This window comes from Bombyx mori, chromosome 17 (genome assembly GCF_030269925.1).
Source record: "Bombyx mori chromosome 17, ASM3026992v2".
In the NCBI taxonomy this organism is placed as follows: Eukaryota; Metazoa; Arthropoda; class Insecta; order Lepidoptera; family Bombycidae; genus Bombyx; species Bombyx mori.
Window position 1 is genome coordinate 9,877,463 of NC_085123.1, and position 8,491 is coordinate 9,885,953.

Below are 8,491 nucleotides of genomic sequence, written 5' to 3' on the forward strand. Positions count from 1 at the left end.
ATAGTTTAATATTTAAGTACGAAAGTTTAATTTGTAATTATGACTCAAAAGGGAAAAATGTTACGAAATATGTAAATCATTAAGATTCTTTGTAGCTAAAAGCACTAAGGTAAGTACTGTGAATTTAATTTAAAATCTTGAAACGATCTCACAGCGAAACCCCTTGTGAATATTTGTGTTTTTCTTGTAGCGATGCATTAAATACGCTACCTGCAAGAAGGTTTCGTTATCTCAGTAATGTTGAAGTACGTTCTAAATAAAATTTAAAAGTTTAATAAATTTGCATACTAGAAAACGTAACGAAAATGTTTCTTATATTTTTAAGCATAAAGAAATAAGTTAATCTCTAGTCTTTACTGTTAATAAAGATACAGTTATACCTATAATCAAAAAAGCCTCAATAAGAATCTAAGTGATATTATGTTCTCATAATCTTTATATTTCCATAAGAGAAACTTCAGGTTCCCAAACCCAGAATGAACAACTATGCTTTAATATTATTTCTAAGAGTGCTTCATCACGTTGAAATATTTTAACCGCTACATTTGAAAGATTGTTATTACCATATTTTCATAACATTCACAATTCTACTGTATAGCCGGCTAATAGATTACATTAACTACAAATGGAATATCGTCACCCACCTATAGATATGGCTCTTACTCGAAATTAATACCTCCCTCCCATTAAAAAAAAAAACCTTTGTATGAAAACAATTCAGCTCAAGTGCATGTTTCATATTCAAGCACTTAATTTCCAAAATTCTATGATTCACCTCTTATTTTTTAACTCCACGTTCAAGAAATGGGGGTCATAGAAATCGTACTAATAATTAAGTGAGGTAGCTCAATACTTTCGGTTTGTTTTGTTACCTTACTGACAAAGTAACATAGCACACCATAGGAGCTCTTCAGTAGACTAACTAGCACTAACTGCAAACCCACTAAGTAGAACTTCACCAACAAGTACCTAATAGCTTAGCGAATCAAGTTACTCATCCTTGGTATGTTCTGAGAAATTGTTTTAGACGATCCTTCATCTCCTTTTTACCGCCCGTCATCATAGCAACAATACATCGATTATGCCTTTTTTGACGTACTATTTGGCTTTGAAATTAACTCTCCTCCAGAATACTTTGACATATTTTTCTTCAAACGAGGTTTCGTAAAAGGCATCAGTGTTTACATAGGGATTACTGGTAGCCTGGAGGCCTTTCCAATTTCACCAGGACAGATGGGCGAGCAAAGGCTCAGCCAGGAGGGATGGGATTTGCTAACAACTGCCCGACCACCTCCATAGGAGACCTAATAACTTAAGAGCAACTGCTTCGCCAATAAACTACTACCGGATCGGGATCACGACCCGCTGAGAAGATCTGGCGAGAAACTCAGCAGGCTGATGCATGTCTTAGGTTGCACTTCAAACCCTTTGCTGAGTTCAACGAATAGGGTTATCGGGGTCCCTAAGCTTGCTATTAGTGTTAAAGCTAAATGCGTCTAATGCAAAGGTTATTGGATCTGATGGATCCGTAAGGACGTGTCTAGGGCGACGGTGTTGACTGGCTTCTGCGTGATCAGGATTCGGGGAGTAACTCAGTGGCGGCAACGATAAGGCGATTTTCATGACGCATAGCCTTATAGAAGTACCGTTCCAACGCTGACTTCTTGTGATACGCGATTGATTCGAGGCACAAGTCGACGTATAGGTCAACGTTGCTCATGAATCACGGAGCTCCGGCAGCTAACTTGCAAAAGCGGGATTGTAGGAATAGAAGGGTGTCTATGTGTGTGCGAGCCGCATGAGCGAACACCACATTCGCGTAAGTCATGACGGGACTTACGCAAGTTTTATAAAGTGTCATCTAGTTCCAAAGGAACATTTTACTCCGCTTACAAATCATAGGGTAGAGTCTGCCGAGAATAAACGCGACACGGTCGCAAACTGAGGCATCAGTGATAGAAAGCGTCTTGGTTTTACTCCAGACATTATTTATGTCCTGGAATGACGTTAATAAACTTCCTATGAGACGAATATGGCTCAACTTTTTTTTTCTTTTCTTAGATGGTCGGATGAGCTCACGACCAACCTGGTATAAAAGTGGTTATCGGAATCCATAGTATTCTACAACGTAAATCCCACCACCCACCAAGAGACAAGAATTCTAAGGTCTCCGTTTTTATAATACTGTGGCGACTCACTTATCCGCCACTACTTGGGCAACCGCCTTACAATTTGACAAAATCGCTGTCGCCTATGAATTCAGGCAATCATCTATTATTGTTGTTCAACACTTCGGCAATCTTGAAAATGTCGTAAGCGAGATTCAGGCATCGGTCAATTATCTTGCGTTGTATGATGGCTACCCGCCACAGTACAATGGCTACCATTCAAGCCGACACGCATTACTGCTTCAAGGCAAAAATAGGCAGGATGGGGGTACCTACCTGTTCGGTCTTATAAGGCGTCCTACAACCAGTAACTGTCTCCAAACTCAGCAAAAACTTCTTTATTAATTAAAATGAAATCCAATGTATGATACAACCAATGAAGGCTGCGCGTATTATTACAATTCTTTATTCAATACCTACTAACCTTCTAAATAAATTAAGGAAGATTTTTAATTTAGTCCAGGGCGGAATAACCTGAATTTTATCCTTTGAGGATCTCAATTTTATCATTTAAATTGGCGTCGCCCAGAGCGAGCGGGGCTCTGCCAAAGGCAGTTGGCGTCAGACGCCACGGAGTACTTCCAGAAACTTCGATTAACGAGTTCCGAAGATTTAGTGGCACTGTAATCGCATAAGAATTACGTCTGTTGAAAGTTTATCGAGTTTTTTCTTTAAAATTTATAGTGCAGTGTGAGTATAGCACGTTGCAATTTTCAAATTTATTTATTAAAATTTACACTCTGACAACCAGTTTGATAAGAATTTAAATCTTTCAAGATTTTAAGAAGATGATTCCTAATATATAACGCAACATTTTAATTTCACTTAATTAAGCTTATGATAAATTATTAGGGGTTACCTCAATAAATTGAAATTCAATCTGAGATTATTTTGTTAACACTATTTGCAATTTTTTACAAGACATAAATCAAACTTAGAAACGAACATAACGTGTTATATGCAAACACGTGACATAAGGCACTTCAATATATTTATACTAGCTCTATCTTAAATAGATTAATATAGATTTGATTAGTTACTTTTATTCAATAAATGTTGGTTTTGTTTTGACATGATGACGAATGCTAATTGTCGCTCTTAATCAACCAGTGGTACGACTAAGGCTCTGCCTACTGCTAAAAACTCTATTCAAATCTAAATCTATAGGGCTTTCTCTTGGCTTATTGGTATTAGAAACAGCAAACACACTCCGAATATGAAATCGCTTGCTAATCCCGACTAAGAAATATGCTTATTACGATTACTATGAAGCAATAATGAAATATCTGTGATTTTTTTTGACGTGACAACGTCTTATAATTCGATGGAGGCGGCTGCACGCACGAAAAAACATAACTCATGAGGCGTTCCATTTAAGGCTTGAAGTGCAAGCGAGAGCGCGCAACGAGCGACAAAGAGGCACAATCGGCCTCCGCGTTCGGCAGCGTTCGACATCTGTCTCTCTTCTACTTGAGTGAGCGTGGACAGCTGTTATACAATAATACATTTACATGTTTTCGTCAAGTATGAAGTTCAGTGAAAAGAGAATGTGGTGTCAACTGTCCATACAAAATATCTATCAAACAAACAAAATTAAAATTTTCGTTTGAAAAATGAAACCATTCCATCAGTATTTTCTTATGACGCTGTCACGTTCAACTATCATCAGTAAACCGACTTTACAGACAACCGATTTTTTTTTACTTACATAAATTCTGAAAATTACAAAGCTTTGCTCAAAATTTCAACCCAAAACCAAACTTATACAAATCTCGTTCGTCAAAATGTAATTGCATTAATCCGGGTTCCATAGTTCGAAACTTATTTGCTTGACTACAACGGTATTCCCCAAGACAAGATTGCTAATATTACTGTGACAAACTCGTATCTCGGAGGTTTGATCTTTGAAATTAGCTCGCTCTACTAATTAACGTAAAGTTTTCGCACAAACTTTTGGCAACACTATTAACGTTTCAGCGAAAATTTTAGAATGTTAAAAGATTAATTAGTTTTTTTGCTGACGCTCCTGAAAGATTATTCACAATTTGAACTAAATGTTTCACCCATGAAAATATAGTGTAAATCATTATGATTTAATTTTGCATTTCATGTGTCTTTATTATGTATATATTAGTTTGGGTTTTTTTGAGCTCGAATGGGTGTGACACACTATATACATACAATTGGGATTAGGATTCATGTTTCAAGGCTACGATAATCACGTCATGATACGTTACCGCAACTACTTTACAGCATGTAGACCATGAGCTGGTTTGATCATCACGAGCGTTAATATTAAAAACATTTTGACACTGTAAAAAAAATATGCAAAATTTCATAAATTTCATTAAATATAAAAGTAGTTCATGTAAGTTTTGTCGCACTCCAAACTTTCGGCCATCTTACTTTAAAAGTAAGTCTTGTATAGGACTTGGTAACAAAATTTTTTGGGAGCAAGAAAATCACTCCGACGTTCTTGGTGGGCGAGATAGGAATATCCTTAAAGGCGTAGTAAAATCTTCAGAAAGAAGTGTATTTACTGTATTATAAGCTTCGATCAACAAGATTATAAGATTCTTTTTCGTTTGTGACAAATTATTACTAAGTTAATTTAACTAGTTCTTAATAATAGGCAGCAATTCTTGCGTAACCTACGGACTGATTTGAGAAACATGGCAGAATCAACTTATTCGGTATAAGTTTATGAAACTAATTCCACTTATGCCCTGAGCAATGATCGGTGAAAATACTCAATACGGTTTTTTTCCTGCGAACTGTAATAAATTCGTAAAACCGGGAACCATTTCTTATAAATTAATTTAAGTCAAGATATTTCAGTAGATCAGTAACTACAGACGAAATATTATTATATAATAATAAATGATATGTAATGGCTATTAAAAAAATTACGGTATAAGATAAATCAATGATCAGTCGATTAAGTTAATTATTGAAAAAATAGCAAAAGTTTGCCCACAGAATAATAACACACGCAACAAACGTGGTAATTCAGAAATTTCAGTTTATTAGAATGTTTTTTCGACCTTCATTAATAATTTGTAATTACTGAACTAACCTTAACATTATCAAGCAAAAATTAGACGTAAGACTTCACTACGTAAGTTCAAAATCACTTTGACAGGCGCCACCTTATTAATTCTTCGGCGTTAAACTTCGAGCCGGGGTGGCTCTGCCTCATTTTGAAGTTAATTAAACGGCCCTCATCGACGTCTTCATTACGGACCGTAACGGCGTGTCGAAACTCACAGATTCACTAAGGTTTCCGCATATCACACTATTCTAAACACTTTTTTTTGTTACTTAAAGATTATTTCAAACTTTTAGCTTATTTATTAGCTTGGATAATCCAAGGAGGTCTCGCTCTTAACTGCTGCACAACTATGAATGCCGTTATCCCTAATATCTATGCTCTAAGCCCCTATTAGATTGTAATAATGACTTTTAAACCAGACCGCACGATTACTTCGCGGCAGTAAAACTGCCTATGATAAGTCAGTCAGTACATAAGATAGACCAGCTGGAAAGTTACAGCAATTAAATAAAATTACTGCTACGCAAACAAGTGAAGCAAAAGAAATCAGTAACAGAATAAATATAGGATGGAAAAGGTACTGGGCATTAAAAGATGTCATGAAGAATTCAGAAATACCTGTTAAGGCAAAGAAGAAAATATTTAATACATGCATTCTTCCAAGTATGACCTATGGATGCCAAACATGGGGATTGACAAATAAGAACATAAAATCTTTAGAAATTTGTCAACACCGAATGGAAAGAAGTATGTTAAACATGAAATTAAAAGATAAAATACGGTTAACAAAAATAAGAAAACAAACAAAGATCATAGATATAAAATACCGAATACAACAACTGAAATGGAAATGGGCTGGACTGGACTGGACTGGAATTCGAGATAAAACAGAAAAATGGGCCAAAGGAGTGACAGAATGGTATCCTAGATATAAAAAGCGAAATAGAGGAAGACAACAACGTAGATGGGAAGATGACATCAAAAAAGTGGCAGGAACGACTTGGATGAGAAAAACGCAGGATAGATTATTATGGAGAACCCTTGGGGAGGCCTATGCTGTACAGCAAGACGATCAAGAAACCGGTGTCGAATAATAAAACTAGATAATAAGTGTATTAAAAATGTAACTTAAATTAGATTGTTAATAAAGGCTTATATTATATTATTATATTATTAAACAAATGATGGAAGCGTCAAATTCCGAAGCTCGTATGTTCCACAAGAGGATTCTGCCCCTAGGGGGCGCGCAGGGTATGTGAGTCTTGAGAGTCCACAGACGTTGGAAGCGGACCACGGGCGGTAGGATGTTTTCAGAACCCTACCCACAAAACGAATCCCCTTGCACTCTCACCCGACGTTCGATCTGCGCCCAGGGTAAGAACTCTGGTTGAATAGGGAGGTTCCCGCAGTCAATACTACAAGACTAACGGTGCCACCCAGTGAACGTCCTTCTGACCAACGACAGCAAAAAGTTCCATCTTATCTTTGCGGCGAGGTTGCGGCGCTGCTTTGCGAAAACGAGGCAGTACGCGAGCGTGTGCTCCGCCGTGTCCTCGTCGCAGCCACTGAGGTGATGGCACTCCGGCGTGGGACGAGATGCAGTGAGCGACCAAAGCAGCCATGTTCCGTGAGCACCTGCGTTGCCCGTCCTCAAGGGTGGAGGGAATCGCAAATGAAGGGTCGCAATTCGCCATCCGTTCGCTATTTCGCTTCGAATTTATTCATAGACGAACTATTAACTACCTAACTTGTAATTAGTTCTATAAAAATAACTGATTACTGAAAACTAACGTTATATCGTCTTTCCCATAGTGCTAGTCGCTTCGATATCCGTTTTCGCAATATGACAAACAGACGCAATTACCGGTGCCACCATAACACTTCTCAAACGTTCCCGATAGTACTAGTTGTTTTCATATTCGTTTTTGCTATTTGACGACCGATGGCGTTAACCTTACCGACATAATAATATTTGTTACTGCAGCACCTAAGAAATTTTAAGGATCAACCACATCCTTGAAAACTTTTTACTATATTGTTATACACAGATACACGTATTGTAGAATCAGGCTAGCTCGTTACCTCAGTTGGCTAGCGGCGATTCTATTGTTCTCTTGCATTCATAGAATTACAGACTGATTATTGAATTACTATTGTGTGTGTGTACATCTATTATATAATTATTAAGGACATATCGGACTGAAGATGATTAAAGTATTATTTTAAATAAATTAGAACGCCTAAGCCATTACAGCACTTTCAGCGCTTTTTTTTTTTAATTTACATCTAATCATCTGTTCAAGCGCGTCTAATAAAACGGAATGTTACTTGTGAGTCAATATTGGGCTTTAGATTTTTAAGTTTTTAATTTATTGTTTGTATCACTGAGTTTATTTTGACTATGATATTTCAAGTAGTTTGTTTTTTTAGTTTTCTTTGAATTTATATTTGAATTCGAAGCTTTTTAACTTTCCTTACATTTTTATAGCTTTTTAAATGCAAAAGCATAACATAAAACCGTTCAAATTTTGTGTCATAGATACAGTACAAAAATCGTGTTGTATAAATAAGTAATTTTATTGCGTACAAATAAGTAAGTGTAGCCAGTTAGATGTCATATCACAAAATTAATATCTAAATAAGCAACACTCAGTGCCGTATTTTGACTGTTTCCCTCAGTATGGTAGCCCATTTTATAAAAAAAAAGTTAAGTAATTATTAATGAGTTTTAACATTATTAAATAAAAAATAAATTTTGTTTTGATTATGTTCGAACTTTGATCATTGCGGGAGCACTAGGTATTTTAAAATAAAAACACTTATTTCATTTAAAGGGATTCAGAGCATTGTCATAATGATCTTTAAACAGTCAATATGTACTAATTCTGTAGTTTTTTAACTGCTACTGTAAGTTCGTTTCCCACACTGGCAAACGGCACATCATTTCCCAGTCCGAAGGCTTTTCAGAATAAGGTAAACCTTTAGTAGCTCTCCGGTTTCCAAAGAACGTTTTACGAGGGTCCGACAAATCCCCGAAATGGTTCTGTGTGGCACTCAAACTTGCCGATTTCTGTCCCCCAACCCGCGTTTCAATTTACCCCTTGTACAGTTTATCTGCGAAATAAAAGTTGACGTTTTTTTTTTTTTTGTTTTTGTATTTCAACAACACAACCGTTCTTGCTGTTTTTAGTGTCCAGGTCAAATAGGAAAAGTGTGTGAACGCAGGATAATGTAAACGAAATATATTCACGACGTGAATACGAAGTTTTTT